At 41.0% G+C, this 18,380-nt stretch overlaps 1 protein-coding gene across 4 annotated transcripts in view; it reads right to left on the reverse strand.

Annotated features, from left to right (window-relative positions):
• VOPP1 (VOPP1 WW domain binding protein) overlaps positions 1-18,380 on the reverse strand; it is a 62,610-nt gene that overhangs the window by 23,438 nt on the left and 20,792 nt on the right. The gene's annotated exons all lie outside the window — the stretch shown is intronic.

Raw genomic sequence — 18,380 nt, forward strand, 5'->3', positions numbered from 1 at the left:
CCTCCCATTTAACAGTAAACAGAACAAATACTATTTCAGCTATACATCTCTTTCACCAACACCAAAATTACAAAGTCATATAACTCACAGTATAAATAATGACTTTCATAAATTTCATAAGGAAATTAAATGGTTTTGGTTAAGACAATTGCTTTTAGTTAGACTTTTTGTCTGTTCTCTAAGAAAGAAGGAATATTTCTGATAATAGGATTCATAAAAGAAACAACTTTTCCACCTTGAATTAATCAGAGTGTGTTTTGCAACAGCAAAAAATTTCAGCACAAGCATCTAATTCTTATTACTTCTTGTGCTGTTCAGAGCACATGTATTAATTATCATATTTTTATTTTGAATTAATATGAGTTTAGCATTAGATAGCTTCCCATCACAAAGCATTATTTTACATTTAGATCTATTAACCTTTCCCAGGGAGGAAATACAAATCTCCCTTGTGTTCCATTTTACCATTTCACTTCAGGAACCTGACTCATTTATTTGTTTCATTTTCTTTCCTTTTCTTTTTTTTTTTTTTTTTGGCCATTATGGAGCAAATTGCAAATGCGCTTCAGTCCCAGAACAATACAATTTCAATTGAATATAATTCCTTCATCCATATACAAGGGAAAAAGGCAGAAATAAAAGGCAAAGCAAGGCACCCATGTTTTTCAGAGCCCACGCCAGGGAGGGTGCGGGGCGGGCGCTCAGCACCGCGGACAGCGCCCTCCCTCCCGGCAGTGCCCCGGTGCTGCTGCACCTTCCCGCAGCCCGGCCGGGGCAACGATCGCCTGTACCAAACCTCACCCACACACATCACCTCTCACAGCTCTCAGCTCCCTCTCCGTTCTCACCTACACCTGCTAACAGCAGCCACACCTACCAATTATCTCTTTGCATGTGGGAGCACTTCTATGAGAAATTAATAAGCACAACTACCATAGAATCACGGCACACCGCAACTTGGAAGGGCCCCATAAAAATCATTCAGTCCAGGTCCCTGTTCCTCACAGGATTATCTAACATTACACCATATAGCTGAGAGCATCATCCAGATGCTCCTTGAACTCTGACAGGCTTGGTGCCACAATCATGTCCCTGGATAGGCTGTTCCAGCGATCTTCTCAGCAAGGAACTTTTTCCTAATGTCCAGTCTGAACTTCTGCCAATGCAAATTCATTCCACCCCCTCACGTCTTGCTGCTGGTCACCAGAGAGAGATTAGCACCTCCCATCCACTACCCCTCTTGAGGAAGTTATAGAATTCCATGAGATCACCCCTCAGCCTTCTTTTCTCCACACTCCACCAAACCAGTGATCCCAGTTGCCTCTCACTAGGTCCTGCCCACAAGGTCTTTCACCACCTCAGGCACCCTCCTCTTGATGCTCTCCAATAATTTTATGTTTTTCTAATATTGTGGCACCCAAAACAGCACACGGGACTCCAGGTGGAACCACACCTTCCAATGCAGTGTAGAGCAGGATATTGGACCAGCTTCCCTTGACCAGCTGGCACTGCTGTGCTTGATGCATCCAGGACACAGCTGGCCCTTTTGGCTTCCGGGGCATACTGCTGACTCATATCCAACTTCACATCAACCCAAACCACCATCAGACTGCCTTGGATGGAACAGCTGTACTCAGTCTTTTTCAGACTGTTTGGAAAGCATAGTTATGACAGTTGTGATAGTTGTGTGAAATAGCCAGCTCAGTTCTACATCAGAATGTCAAACCAGATGCTTACAAAAGTGCAAAGAGAGCCTCAATATCAGAGAAGTATAGGACTTGCTTTACCTTCTTTCTTTCATTTCTACACTCATGAATGCAGCAATAATTGCACAAACATAAAAGGTGGGGAGTGGGTGTATCTAAACCTTCCTGGAGGAATTGACCTTGCACTGAAAGTTCTAATGTTAGATCTGCAAGAAAGCATGAGCCATGTCACATACTGAAGGCATTTTCACCCAAGAAAAGCAAAACAGACTTAACATTCCACTGGAGTCTCTGCAGTTTCCAGGGGGTAGTGGCAGACTTTTTTTGTTCCAACTGCAAGGAAACAGATGTAACATTTTCCCAACTTAACTTGCAGAGGTTGATCCATTCCAAATGGTACTGGACAGCTTCCACAGCTCCAAAATTGAATTTAGCTTCTGCAATTATTCTTTTTCCTTTCATATGTGCATGAGAAATAAAATCAAGGGTACTATTATTTGCATTCTTTAACTACAGAACAAGTCAAGTCACACCATAAAACAACCCACAAAGTAGGGTGCATGGGAGGAAGGGATCACTTGTCAGGAACTGAAAGGAAGACCATGCCAAGAGTGAGGACATCACTGTTTCCACCCTCAGTCTCTTTAAAAATGAAACAAACCTAAATGAAATTTTTCAACCTTCATGAAATTTTTTGGTGATACAATGTTTTTACTTTTATGCCTCTAATGAGCACCATGAACACAGACACCAACCAGCTTTCCTTTGCCTAAGAACTGGAAGCTTGGTTCATCTCCAGCCTCCACCCTGAATAGGCACTTCCTGCTGGAGGGAACGTATGCTATTCAGGATACTACTAAGGGAAAAGTCTAGTTTTAGGTTTCCCCAGTTTTTATCTAAAACTACGCCAGTCCACGCTGAACTGGCAAATTTGCCTGTTTCCTACATGCATTTCGTTCTTCCACTTTACCACCCCAAGAATGAAAACAGCCCTTAAATTACCTAGTACTTAAATCCTCAGGGGTTGTCTTTCATCTACCAAGCTAGTACAACCAAAGCAAAGAAAGACTGAGCAAAAGAAGATGAATTCAGACTCAATTTTCTTAGTCATCTGCAGTGCAGACAAGATCGAGGCACTTAAAAGCACCTACAGATGCTGGTTAGTTAAGTTATGACAGCCCTTCGAAGGATGCAGGATTTCTTGGATGGTCCCTAGGATATAGGACAGCTGCTTTGGGAGTTCCCATGCTCTGTTCTGCTGATGTTATGCAGCCCCCATGTGCTCATTTGCCCCACAGAGAGAGACAGCACGAGCTGAGAGGACAGAGTGCAGCTGCATAATCACGGAAACTCTTGCTCCCCCACCCTAATACCCTTTTTTTTCATTCTTGACATTTAATCCGGGGATGCACACCTTCCTCAGATCCTTCTTATGAGGAGTTATTGGAAAACAAAACTTTTTTTTTATTCAACTAAGACTCTTATCTTTTCAGTTTTCTGAGGTATTTATTCCAAAACTGCAAATACTGGATCAAGAAATGCTTTGTGCTTAGAAGTCCTGAAAAACATCTGTAACACTGAAGATACCAAATCCCCAGCCTCACAAAAAACAAAAAAAAAAAAGATGCAGAATCCATGAGCAATCACACATCCAGTGGTGCAGGGAACAAAAGAAATCAATAATAATGAAATATTATCTAAGTACTATTCCTATAACCTGGAAGGTAAGAAATGCCAAGGCAAGTTCTCACCTTGAAGAGGTTATTCTAGAACCCCATCATGTTTAGTGTTGGATTGTTTTTAGGAGCATCTGTTAATTTTTAATCAGATTACACACGTCATGTGTATATTAAATTAGTAAGCATTTGAACACAGTGGAGATTAAAGAGGTTACCTTGGAAACATTCTGATATTTGAAAAGCAGTTTCTAAAAACCCCTGGCACATGAGAATCCAGGTACTTCTTTGAGAAGAAGCATCTATTTGAATGCTTTGTTGGGGAAGCTTCATACTTGGCCAACTCCCAGCTGCTGAGCAGTGAAGTCAATTATTACCTACACACTTACAATAACAGCCATCATTACTGTGTCCTTCACGCCCTCACAAGGCCACTCAGTCTCTCAAGGGGAAAGCAACGGTGTATAATTGATTGTACAGGTCCAATCTGGTTTAATGACCACACTGGGACTAGAGAAACAGTTCTAAAGGAAACTTTAGTTCATTTGTTCCAGGTACATTAGACTAACTACCTTGCAGTAAATGCTGATACTCAGATAGCAACACAGCAAAGGCAGGCATGGTCTGGTCTGCAAGGCTGGCTCACCAAACAGGGCTGTCATACAATCATCTCCATGTCACAGTCCAGAAACCCATTTGCTCTGGGATTCAGTTACTGGAACATTGGGAGGAGTTTATGGGCTTGGGTTCAACCAGGCTAATAATCACATTTTTCTATTCTTGCACACAGTCTCTTAAAGTTCCTACTGATCAGCAGCAAACACATCTCTGTCTCAAGCCAAAACCCTCCTCACAGGAAGAAACAGCACAAGAGTTAACTCAATGTAATTTGTACTTGTTTAACAAGTCAATTCAAGCTTTTTGGGAGATGCTGTACTCTAAGTCTACTTACGAGGTAGACTGAAACATCAATGTCTTTTAATTTAAAATAAGAACCTAAATGGACTCCTATTCAGACAGTCCAATATACGCTACCATAGCAATAGCATATGATTATTAAATTCCAGTGAGACAAATCTAACAGCTGTACCCCAGAACTACTTATTTGAGCAGGAAGAAATACTAAGCATTTGTCCTTGAAGTATTTCCTGTTAAAGGACTAAAATAGCAAATAAAGAGATAATCCTTTCAGGCAAGTAACGACTACTGATGGTAAAGCATTCTTCCAAACAAAGTAACTTCCTACATAAGACCTTAATATTTGCTTTTCTTCTATTAGGAGGCTGAATGTACCTAAACAAAAATCTACAATGTCCCAGACTGTCCAATTTCAACATAAACCACTAAGAATGTGACAAAGCTCTTCATTTAAACCAAAAGAACACAAGCTTCGGCATTCTTCTAAATGGATCATTTCCTTGCTTGAGTTATCACCTGAGTTTTATCGCACTCAAAATAGCTTCCTGGAAGAAGAAAAAAATACATATATTCTTAAGATGACTGTTTAGAAAGAGATACTGGATACACATAACCAGACAAATTTGCACAACATCTTTGGTTATGTATAGAAGCCACAACTTGGGTCTCACTTCCTTTCACCCCTCAAACCACTCCCTTCACAACTTGATGAAGGACATGCAGGATGTGGGTAGCTTTTTACATGCCTCCTCTCACTGTTAATCAGTGCATGCCCCTCGTTCAAACATCTGTCCATATACACGGATTTTTCTGGGACACCATCAGTCTTTCAGCTTCCATTAATAACAGTTAAAATACAAATGCCCTAGTTATCACTGCCGGACCTCTTGCTACCACCCTTGTGGTCTGTGCTTCATGTGATGCTTTTATTTTTTCCAGCTTGCAGATGATAGATCATATTTGTGTGTTGGGAAGTTACTTGAAAAGACATAAAAAGATTTTGGAATGCTGCAGTGAACTCTGCTCTTTCCTTTGACACAGACAACACAGACATCAAAAATCTTCTTACTGAGGTTATTTCCTCCCAAGAAATATCTGAGGTTACCTCAGGGATGTTCTGCAACTGAGAAGTGCAAGAGTAAGATGAGGCATAAATGAAACATTCGCTCTTCTTTAACACATGGCCTGCACTCCAAAAAAGTTCAAGATCCTTGCCTGGAGGTATTGCTATGGATGGATAATAGCATGAGATATGGCCATAAATGTTTAATTTATAAACCTAGCAGCTAGAAAATTATTCATCTAGACTGAAAGTGCTGAGGATTTTAATAGTGCCTGCCCACACTAAGAGATGGAAATAGCACCAAGAGCTCAGACATGAGCACAGACACACTTGCATATTTTGGTCAGTGTTGATAATGCATAAACTGAACTTTCGGAGAAAATTTAATCCCTGTGCATGTAGTGGGCAATTCCAGAGATTTCAAGGGCATTGCTTCTGCTTTCACAGGATATGGCTTGGCTTGCTGCCCCTCTCTTCACAGGCCTGCCAGCTGCTTTTCCAAGTGCTGGGTTCATCTCAGTGGGGAAACAGCACTGCAGTACAAAGGCATTAATGCTCCCACATTTCTCCAGGGCAATTCTGCTCAGGCAAAGGCGCCTTTATACTGTAACTACAAAAGCAAACTCGTGGATGAGAGAAAGAAAGAATGGAGCAGCAGGGCAGAGAAGCGAGGAAGACAATGACATGCCCATGAAAACCAGAAAAATATGAAGTGGAATAAAATCTAGGGCTAACTGGAATAAATGGCACTGACTGAGCCACAGCCAAACCTTCTTCCCAGCATGTTTCCCAATAGGCTTCAGAGGACAGAAACCAACAGGGTGGCAGCCAAAGAAATCACAGAGGTAGTCCCTGAACTACTGGCCGCTATATAAGAATGACAACATCTTGCAAAGGTACTGATAAAGGGACAACTCCACTGGCTTTGTCATTTTTATACTACAGACAGATACCTGGTGTACCTCTCCTCCATGCAAGGCAGCAGTTCCAATTTTTCACCTACAACCAAGTTTTGTACCTTGAGCCCTTTGTGACACAAAAGCATGACACCATGAATTAGCTACATCTCCTTGTGCAAGCCCAGGGAAGAAATCTTCTTATGATCTTCCCACAGTACAAGGCAAAAAAAAATAAATCCGTTTTTGTAGTAGTGTGCTTACTCTCTAATTTGGGAAAGGAAAAGCCTAGCACCTCACCACTGAGAGGTTGCTTGCCTTTGGCTCATGCTTGCCATTGTTCTTTTTCAATGAGAAGATGAAAACTTCTAATAGCTTAGATGCAAGGGTGCTAACCCATGTCAATAAAGCCACTTTCATCTAAAATAGCAGAAATTTTCACTAGTTTAGAGACTCCCAAATCAGACACCAGATACTGAATAAAGGCTGAGTCCTTCAAATATGTCAATAGGGCTCCATATACAAAGAAGATTTCTTACTATTCACGGTGACCCATGTTAGGGGGAACAGGTTTAGCTCTCCCCTAAAATTTTAAATTACTGAATATGAACAGCAAACCATCACCTTTATTAATTTCCACTCAAATCCAGAAATATACCAACCCATATTCAACACTTTTAAAGGAATGCCTATGAATACCCATAGTGGTATGCAGTTTTCTAAAATGATATCCAGCCCAATGAAAAGATCTCTGGCCATGAGTTAGGGCACATAACCAGAGCAAAGAACTGGACCACCTCTCTCTTCAGTTAAAGGGAAAAAATACATTCTTGCTAAATTGCTTTTCAAATAAAGACACAATGCACTCATGCCTGGTTCCTACAGTTGCTCTAAGGAGCATTTTCTTGAACTTTCAGAAGACTAAGGCTCTGCCTTGTCATTCTTGACACATGATCATGAGACTTATGGGAAGAAATTCAAGCCACTGGACTCTTGAAGGATACTTAAGAAATCCTGTTTAACAATTATCCTCTAAAGCTTTCCTAGCTTGACTTCAGGGCCTCATCCAAGACCACCAAACGAAGTGGCTTTTGGGGATTGAGGCTTATATCTCTGACTAGGAGCATAAAACATAAATAAAATGGAAAATTGCTGGCAGCAATCTTTTCTAAAGCCTAAGACAGATGCTATTAGTAGCAGGACTTTTAAAGGAGAGGGCTGACTGTGGAAAGTGCCAATTACCTCACCATACACTAAGGTGCCACTAAAGTCCTCAGAAATTCATAGCAGCAACCACACTAAGGGGCCCACACAACACCAAGAAAACTGCTAGGCAACCCTTGGTACTATTTGTTTTATGGATGCTTTTGTTAGGCACTGCCTTTTTTTTTAATTAAAAACAAAAAATCAGCCTCTTGGGGGATCTATTTTCCTTTCCTCTTCTGACTTCAGCACAAACACACTAGAAAAATCAGAGCCACAGTACAAATAAAAATAGCTGAAGAACTTGCAGCTGTTGTTAATTTCCAAAATATTCAACGTTGCCTGTTTAATGATGGAACAATATGCTCCAGTTTCAGTCCTGGCACAAGGCTATCTGAGCAGCAGGCAGATAGTTTAGCTGATGTGAATGCCAAAGGCAAGTCAACGACTACAGCAAGTAGAGAAATGGAAAGAGGACACGATGTAAACCACTGGATGTCCACACCAAACATTTTCTCCAGCTTTTTGTTTCTCATTTGATGCTATTAGCTGACTCCCCAGCTGGATAGACCAGGCTTGCAGACTTACTAGCATGCTTAGCAGGAAAAAAATGTGCCTAATAAAAATTCATGAAGTGGAGAACATTTTTACAGCTGAAGAGCTGATTTTTCTATTTTAAGTATAGGGTGTTTCTGGTGTGAAATGATTTACACAGGGAAGCTTTGCTCACTTATCTCACTGAATAAACCAACTTGTGTATGGCCTGGATGAGTGGATTTCCCAAATTTCATACTGAACAAAGCAATAAAGTACTTGGTATTTGTAGAAGAAAAGAAATTAAACAAAACATGCCTCTTAAGCTTGGCAAGGAGAATCTAAATACTAAAACCACTTTTGAAACACTGAAGTCAGATGCAGCAGAAATGCTTTCTTAGTTACACCTCTTGAAGCTCTGCCTTCAGTTGCTAAGCATCTTCTCATGCATACCCACTCACAAACCAGACTGAGCAGAATTAGCAAAGAGACAATGCCTATAAATTCACACACAACAGCAATGAAGTACAAAAGAAAAATTAAGACTTTATGTACAGGATTAACATTCAAAGGCTCAGAAGTGACAAGGAAATTGGGAAACAGCTGATTATTCCTGGAAATACAGAGCCTCCATCTTGCTGGGTTTCATTTGTCTCATTCCCATGCAAAAAGGCACAGTTAGAGGTCATAAAGCCAGAGCATTTAGGAGTTAATATCTAGTGGAAAAAAAGAAATTATTCTCCTCTTGTTAAGTGCTCACTGATAGAGAAAAATTTAAAACGTGCTAAGTTACAGTTTTAAAAGAGGGAGAAAACAGAAATTTTAAGTAAGTCAAAGCTTGTAACATTGCCAAGAGCCCTCTATTATTCTCAGATATGGTTTTAATCTACTCAAGGGAGGGAATAAAAACGGCCCCAACAATCCACCCTTGACCCAACAATCACAAAAGCAAAGGCTCAATCCAACACTCAACAGATCAGAGACTTGGGTTCAGGTAGTTCTATATAAATAAACTGCCCAGAGAATGTGAAGGAAGTGGGGAAGAAGATGGACTGGGTGGGTTAAAAAGCAGACATAAATAATAGTTTCACACATAGCCCCATGCCTTCCTGCAGGTAAAGAATGGGATTAGCTTAAATCCTGTTTGAAAAGGCAATTGACAGCACAGATGTGGCAAAGCCATCATTGCTGAGCACTGTGGTGGTTTGCAGGGGTCCCAGGATGAGGGAAGAGACAAGAATCTGACTCCATGTTTCAGAAGGCTGATTTATTATTTTATGATATATATTATATTAAAACTATACTAAAAGAATAGAAGAAAGGATTTCATTAGAAGGCTAGCAAGGAAAGAAGTGGAATCAAAACAAAAGCTCGTGACTCTCAGAGAGTCTGAGACAGCTGGACTGTGACTGGCCATTAATTAGAAACAACCAACATGGACCAATCACAGATTCACCTGTTGCATTCCACAACAGCAGATAATCATTGTTTACATTGTGTTCCTGAGGCCTCTCAGCTTCTCAGGAGAAAAAACCCTAACAAAAGGACTTTTCATAAAACACGTCTGTGACAGAGCAGCTGAAGGCAGGCAGAGCAGGCCCCCAGGGCCAGCAGCACTGTGCTCCTGCCCTCAGCCCAGGGTGCAGAGGAGCAACCAGCTGGATTTGGTGGAGTCTTCTGCAAAGGGACAAAGCAATGGTGAGAGCTATGGAGAACCTGTTGGATAGAGCTTGGTGTCCAGCTGTTCCCCAGGCTTTTGAGCTCTCCCTGACTTCATCCTGCACATTTCCTGCACAGTGTCCTTCCTGATCCCTTCCCCCTGCTGCTTAACAGAGCAAAGCCATATCCCTCTGGTGCCCACAGAGACAGCAGTGACACGGCTGAACTCATTATTCATGTTAGATACTTGCTCTGGCTGTCCACAGCTCAGTCCCTGCACGTATGGCTGCTCCCGTGACAGATGATATTTGCACATAATAGGTCACATCACAGGACAGTAAATGCATCAAGGCATACAGGCACCTATCCAGCCAGGAACAGACCTGCCAGGATATAGTCCCCAGCCATAAAAGACAGAGCCTTCATTGTTTGAAGCAGGAGTGGCTACTCAGAGGTCCTTGATAAGGATCATTCACTGTATATTCTCTGAGAAGGTATTAGCTTCCTGACATATTTAATTTTCTCTAAAAAGAAAGAAACTAGATCATAGAAGTGATTTTATTCAGCTTTTAAATCTAGTCTTAAAGCTACCAACAGAGTGAGCAACCACCTGGCCACAGAGGAATTGCAAAACTAGATAAAATTAGGGAAACTGAGGAAACCTCCAGAAACAGAGAATCACACACCTGGCACCACAGCAATGCTCATGCACACAGTGCAACATGAAGATGATGTGTGGAATGGGTGAAACAAGACCCTGTTCATCACTGAGCTCTCTTAAGTTCACCACTTAATACAGAGGGTTTGGAAGGAGAACTTAGCTGGCATTACACCAATATGAACATGCACAAGTAGTGCTTGTATGACAGTTTGGAAACCTAGGGGCCAGAGGATGTGCTTCACACTTCAAGCCTTGTCCAGCCAGAAGCTTCCAGTGAGATTTCAGGGCTTGCCATTACATCACCAGGTAACTACTAAAGGGCTAACTGTGTTTTCTTTTGAGTAGCAGGAGAAGTGGTAGGGAAAAAAAAAAACAGGAAAGAAAACACACCTCACTGCAGGGGAAAAGCCAAAATGAAACCCTACATCCAGAATGACTAGATCTGTGAGATGATTCGATGACTTATTGCAGGCACATCCATATAGACTTCTCTTAGAACAGTACAACGTCCATTTAAACAAGAAGAAAAGAAAGAAAACATCATCAGTTGAAATCTTTCACTTTGAAACTGAAATCAGCAGGGCTTTGCAGTGATATACTTTTGAAATCCTTTACATGTTTTTGTGTTGGCTTTCCATAACTCTCTTCAAAGAGAATGAAATATCAAACTTTTTTGTCTACAACCATGAGACTACAAAGCTCCCTGCTCATTTGTTAGAGCAATCATAACCCCTTGACTCTAGCAGCTGATCTTGGCAGTGGAAAGGAATATCACCAATGTGAGACTGACAAATAAATGGCAAAGATTACTAAAAATAACAAACCCACAATGCACCAAGACACTAAAAATGATCATTTGGAAATTCTTGTTCTATTTCAGATCAGCTCTTCAAATTTAAGTCTAGCTATCACAGTAAAGGCATTCTTAATGGCTTAGAAATATCTGCTTTAAACCAGAACAGATACCAGGAGACTGGAAATAACAAACATTCTTCAGAGTATAATAGAAGAAATATAAAGATCCATCAAAAGAAGAGAGAAGCACATGATGCCAGGACACCAGACTGTGAACTCTCAGACTGCAGACAATGATACTGATGAACGTAAAAGAATCAAAGAATAATTAAATTTAAAAAATATATACATGCAACCACATCTATCTAGATAACTGGGAGATGTGCTACAGGGACAGTGAAACAAATCCTAAGAGAGAAACAATATCTGGACAAGCAAGAAAGGTGATGATGCTGTGCTGTTCACCCACTTCTGCAAAAGCAGAGAGATGGAAAGGAAAAGTCCATATGAACTTAATAAGTGCTCCCCTGGCTTACAGGGGCACAGAAAGAAGCCTCAGTTCCCTTATTAGATTTAATGCACAACTACCAGAACATAGCACAAAACAGAGGGTTATTAATCTTTTCCGAGCTCTGTTTTAGGAAAATTTAATCCTCTCTCCTGTCCTCTCACTGTCCCTGAGGTCATCTACATTCCTATTCCAGCATCTGTCTTGTTCTAGCTGATACTACATTTTAACATTGCTTCAGTTGACCAGAGGTTGTGGGGAGCACCCATACTCAGTGTACATCTTAGGAAAGTTTGAAGTGCTGAGAGCTCTTCCTGGAAAAGAATGATCATGACATTTTTAAATTCAACAAGTAAAATTAAAAAGGCAGAGTTTTTGTTTTCAGCTTTAAAGAAGGAAAACAAAGGAAGAGAATGCAAAGAGGGAACCAAAGCTCTCAGAATCTTGTACTCCTTTTGCAGAGGTCTCAGGCAAAGCCTAAGCATAAAGCACCCAGAAAAAGGGTGTCTGTCAGCAGAGCAGAGGTCTTCTGACCTGCCCATCTGTGAGGTTTACCATTCAATGGAAAGTGCCAGGGTGCAGCCACCCTCACAGGTAGCTGTGTCTGAAACCAGATCACTGTCTGCCCATGCAGGTACCCAAACATGAGCACTGCTTTTGTTTATCTGACACAGCAAAACACTAGAGGATAACATATAAGCAGATGGTACTGGTTTATGTCTGTTGAGGGTTGGTAGGTAGTTTTACAGATTCTGCATACTTTGAAATACACAGTATAACAACTGTACAGGCATCCTTGAAGGCACACTTTACAAACCTTAGGTGAATAGAAGGCTCACAGGATTTTTGCTGTTGATGTTGTTGCTCAGTACCAAAAGCTCCATGTGTTGGGTCGCATGAGATGCTCCTTTTCCCAACCCCCACAACCAGTGAGGTAACCAGAGACATTCTAGCAGAGACATCCTGAGGCTCCTTTGGGCCCCGTGGGAAAGACTCCTGCTTTTCAAAGCCAACATACCATACCTGGCACATGGGGCATAGTGCTGCAAATACATAATCTGCTAGCATTGCAGGGAGAGAGCTTAGGAGGCAGCCAGATGAGCCAGTCTCATGCATAAAATGCAAAACTCATCAAAACTCTGTGCTTGCAAGCTAACTGGGAAAGCTCCTCTGGTGCCTAGGCAGCTGCCAGCATTGCTGGAAACACTGCAAAGGATATTTACAGAAGACAAAGCCAGAATGTAAAACAAATTATGAGAAAGTGCCGACTCCTCAACCTCAAACAAAGAGCTCACAGCAGCCAGTGTGCATATGAGTGGCTCTCTGGATTCACTGGCACTTGGTTGACTTCTTTTCAGAGCAAATTTTTGGATTTGTCACTGCCGTTTTCTTTTGTCAAGAGCCAGTAATATTGTTTTGCTAATGGTTTATGCAGGAGTACTGGAGCCAGCAGCTTGCACACTGGTTGCTTTTATTGGTCTATTTAAATGAAATGAAGCTGATACTAAAGCTTTTATAATCATTTAGGTTACTTCATTATGAGTTCAGGGCAGAAAAGCAACCAATGGTGTGTTACACAACTGAGCAGGCAAAGTACATCTGCCCCTCACTCTAAAGGAGAAATCCATATGGACTGAAGGAAAAATCAACAGTGGGAAAGTTGGTTATCCAGAGTTTCTGCTGGTAGACAGCTGCTTGCTGTTCTTAGCACCACAGAAAAAAAAAAGGGAAATAAATTCACCAGAAGTAGAGTTTGACAGAAAGTATGCCAGGATGACTGCTATTGCACAAAAGATTTATATTGGCTGCATCCAGAAGCCCATATCAGGAACCAGGACATGGCTGCACAATCACTACACAGAAAAGGAATAGGGAGTATCAAAGTATGAAACAAAAGACACAACAGAAAGCAAGATGCAAAGAGAGGGTAAAAACAAACAATGCAGCAATATTTCTTGTCCTGACAGCAACTGGTCTCGATACAGCCCCTTAACTGCTGCCATGTTTTGCATTCATGGCAGGGAGTCCATGGCAGGAGCTGCAGATAAACAAGGGAGGAAACTGCAGGTGTTTACTGAAAGCCTCCCCCAGTGTTTGGGAAAAAGGCAGGATGAAGGAGGCTTATCAAGAATTTCACAGATTTATTTGAAGGCTAGGTTGGATTTAGGAAGAAAACACTAGGAACAGGACAATAGTACACAGATGCAAAAAGTCTTGTTTTGACTTCCTATTTATATTTTCATCCAAAGAGCAAAGCAAGACCATCTTACAGCATCATGAACATCAAGGAAACCATCAGATGTATCAAGGAATCTCACACCAGTTTCTTTTGCAAACAACCAAACTAAACTGTTCATGTCCCTGTGTTTCTGCAAGTCTTCCTTGGAGCGTAGAGTCAAGAAATACCATGTGCCCACAGTAATTGCATTAGCCTTGCATGCCTACAAATATTTTTATTTGGGATTTCATTCTCAACAAGTCACTGCTCGCATTCCTACAAGAATAGCAAATTTTATTTTTAATTTTTTTTTTACATTCTGTCTACACTGACAGGTTTGCAACTTGATTTTCTGGCTCCACGTAAATGGAACATTATTTTAGCATCAGGCTATTACATAATAATTTCTCCTTTTTTTTAAGTTCTATTAACTGACATTCTTGAATTTGTAGAACAATTTTGAAGAAACCAAGGAACTAAGAAAAGAGTTGGTGGTATATTGCTATTTTCTATTCATAACAAAACAAAAAGAGTACGTGGACCCATGGTTCAAATTCTCAGAAGAATTTGGAGCTGTGACTGAACCAAGATTACTGTGCTTGAATTTCACATGCCATTAATTCAACTAGCTCAGGTCTAAGAAACAGCATTAAGCCACTCTTCATTGATATAATATAAAAAGCACAGACCACCAACTCTTTCTCAAAAAAATTACTAGTCATACATCAGCGAAATGTAGTAACACTAAAATGTACAAAGACCTATGTAAACCAGGCTGCATGCATTTTAATTGAAAAAGAAAGGGCAAATCAGAGAAGCAACATGTCTCTGAGAAAGCAGCACCCAAAGTCCTTATGGTTTTCCATGAGGAACATTAAAATCATGTGCATATGATTTATCAAAAAGCCTCTGTGTTGATGAACAAACTTAAGAGTTACTACTATACGCTCACACCTGGAGCTCACCTGAAAAAAAGCAACCAACCCACCAGCTAAGATCCATAGTAGCTGAACTTTGACTTGCAGTGTTTAATGTAAAACACACTCAAGCATTAGCTGTTAACAGCCCAACTGTGTAATCTCACTGCTACAACACAGAACAAAGCATACAATCCAGTTCCTTCACCAGCAGTTTGAGTGCAGACAACCAAATTAATGTTCAAAAGGATCAATTTCTTTATTTACAGCCATACTGGAATGGATGAAAATGACACAGATATGAATATTAACAATCTGCAGACCATTTTCAGTTCCACCTGCATCTCACCACTCCGACCACAGTAGCACTACTGGGATAACAGGGTTAGATAAGGACGGCAAAATGCAGAGTAGAATGTGTTTTGAGGATTTTCCATTAATCTCTGACTCTCCATATACATCCACAAGTGGTCAAATTTGCCTACCATCTCAAGGGCAGAGCACAATTAAGAGACACCAATAGCTTGGAAGTCCCAACTTCACCTCGTAGCCTATGTCTTGGCATGGGTGCCTTTGCCATCTCTCAGTCCAGCTGTGGCACTAACAGATATTTGTGATATACCATAAAGGCATCAGGGGCTCAGAAAACCCAACAGCCACCAAGCATCAAATTGTACTCCTTCAACAACACACACACTAAAAGATAGAAAAGATGACCAACACCTCATCCTGAGTCCCTCCCAAACTCCCACACTCACTCCCCACCTCAAACATAACAAAATAAATTCTACTTTCTCTCCTTTGTCTACAACAAAGTTTCATAGGATATGAAACTGAGCCTCTTATATGAAAATCTACTCAGCTTACTGGAAGAGGACCCAGAACAGATATTGGCCATGCTGTTTGTTACACAAGAAGACACCACCACAGCAGTGGCAGGACAGCTACATGGAACAAAATTTAATCCTAAATAATAGCTACAAACCCCGTAATAAAACTTCCATTATGTAACACAGCTCTGAAGAGCCAGCTGTGATGATGAGCAGCCTTTACGCCCATACTGCAGAAGGGAGCTGAGCATTGGCTGCAGAAGCAGGACGTGTATTCCAACTGTCTTCTGATAGCTGCACTTATCCACACTCCTTCAGGCTAAAATCTGTCCATCTCCTCCTACAGGTACACTCCAGCAAGCCTCTGAGCACTGAATTTTGAAAATTCAACTAGACTAGTTTCTCTCAGAGGAGGTGAGCACATAATAATTTCCCCCTTAGCCAGCCCCATCAAAAGCAGTAAAGCTTCAGGAGGCACAAGTCAATACATGCTTTTCTGGTAGGTTTCATGCTCTTTAGCTCTCTGTGTTGAAAAGTTCTTTACTCCACTAATAACTCCTTGCAGAATAAGGGCAACCAAAAGTCAGTAACACTACTGGAATCCAACTCAAGCCAATGAGTTACTTTCCTTACAGTTCCTTAAAAGCTTAGAAATTAAAATTGGCTGTATTTTAAAGATCAGTTTGAGCTCTTTTTCCATACAGGAGGTGAATCCTGAATTTTCAGCAGATTCTAGTCACCAATTTCTCCCCTATTTTAAAGTGCATTACTTAGTTCTTATTTCTGCTTTCCAAGAAGTGCTTGTAGCTAGAAATCAGATGTACAGGGAGGGAAAACTACAATGAATAATCAAATGGAGCAGTTGCCTTTCAAGAAGGGTTTAAAAGGTTTGGGAGCCTTCAACTTGGAAAACAGATGCCTGGGTGATGAAGAAAAGCAAGGTTGAATGCACAGCTAAATGAGGCTAAGTACAGAACTATTATTTGCCAAGCCCTTTAACAATAGTTTCAATGAGTGTCCCTTATCCTAGCAGGAAATTCATTTAAGAAGTACTTTTTTACACAGCACACAGACAAAATCTGAAATCTGTTGCTGCAGGAAACTGCAGAGGATGACAGATTCAAAAGGAACTAGACAAATCCATGGAAGGCAGATCCAAACCAGTAATTAAACCAAATAAAACGGGAGCTCCACCCTAATATCTCTGATCCACGTGGTCCATATGTTGGGGAGGCATGAGAGGAATGGACCTCAGACAGTGGGCAGTCTTGTGGGCCTTCCTGGCACAGCACCTGCCACCATCCAAGACAGAGTACAGACACAGACAGACACCTGTCTCACCCATCTGATTACTTTCAGTCTTGCAGACACTCATATTTCAGAATATACAATTACCAAGAGCTCAATTAATAAATGGTGTGAACAGAACAATATTTTGGTCTGTAACTGAAGGTGAACGAGGCAAAAGCTTTAATTAAGGTGCAAGAAGAAACATCCTTATAAAGGAGGACAACAGAATCCTTTTTTTAAAGTCCTCAAATAAATACTTGCATTCTTTCAGCAGAATAAATTCAGGACACTAAAGAGATTTTCAATCTTGCTAATCTTGACAAAGGTTTTTGAAATAAAACCAGCATGGCAGCAATATAACTTTTTTCCTATTTCATATTAAATAAATGAAATATTCATCATTCTGTATAATCACCACTTAATTGAGTTTTAACCACTACCACATATCTGGGGGCAAGCATGAAATATTAATTACCTAAAACCTACACAAGATCTATAAAACATTTCAGACACATGATCTCTGACCTTACAGAGTTTAAGAAGCAAACCAATCAATCCATCAAAACACCTTCTCCAAGTTCATACATGGAAAAGTTATGCAGTATTCAATACTCCATTAAATATTCAGACTTCCTCTGTATAGCTGCAGCCAAAGAATGCAAATCCCCTGATTCTGCAGATTTATAAAACCATAAACAACCACTAAGATCATCTTATGCCTGCAAGACACAGACCATACAATCAAACACAAAACCATGACAAGTAGGAAGAGCACCTCCTCTCACCCCTGCAAATGCCCCACTGAACTTTATGGCCTGAGAGCTGGCTAAATGAGGATTCAGAAAGGTGTTCCATTTTGACCAACACCTCCCAAAGAGCAAGCATGGATGGGTCTGTATGGTAGTTTACTGAGGGTGCTTTTCCTGAAAGCATCATGAAAAAATGTGCTGAGTTTGGATGGGGTAGAGTTAATTTTCTTCACAGGAGCTAGTTTGGATTTGTGTTGGAAACAGTGTTGATACCATAGGGATGTTTTAGTTACTGCTGAGCTGTGCTTACACTGCCTCAAATGGCCTTTTCTGCTTCTTGTACCACCATGCTTGTGAAGAAGGCTGAGGATGCACAAAAAGTTGGGAAGATACAGTCAAGACTGTCTAAAGGGATATTCCATGTCATACAGAGTCATGATGAGCATATAAAGCTGGGGGAAGAAGGAGAGGGGGATGTTCAGAGTGATGACGGTTATCTTCCCACATAACCACTGTGTGTGATGGAGCCCTGACTTCCTGGGGATGGCTGAACACCTGCCAGCCCACAGGAAGCTGTGAATGTAGTTCTCATTTTGCTCTGTTTGTGTGCACAACCTTTGGTTCAACAGCTTTTACCTCAACCCATGCTTTTTTCTGACTTCTACCACTGATTCCCTTCCCCATTCCACTGGGTGAGAGTGAGGAAGAGACTGTGTGGTGCCTTGTTGCTGGCTGGAGTTAAACCACAGCCAGTTTT

The sequence above is a fragment of the Agelaius tricolor genome, unplaced genomic scaffold (assembly GCF_023055355.1).
Source record: "Agelaius tricolor isolate 1412-34295 unplaced genomic scaffold, bAgeTri1.0.p SCAF_6, whole genome shotgun sequence".
In the NCBI taxonomy this organism is placed as follows: Eukaryota; Metazoa; Chordata; class Aves; order Passeriformes; family Icteridae; genus Agelaius; species Agelaius tricolor.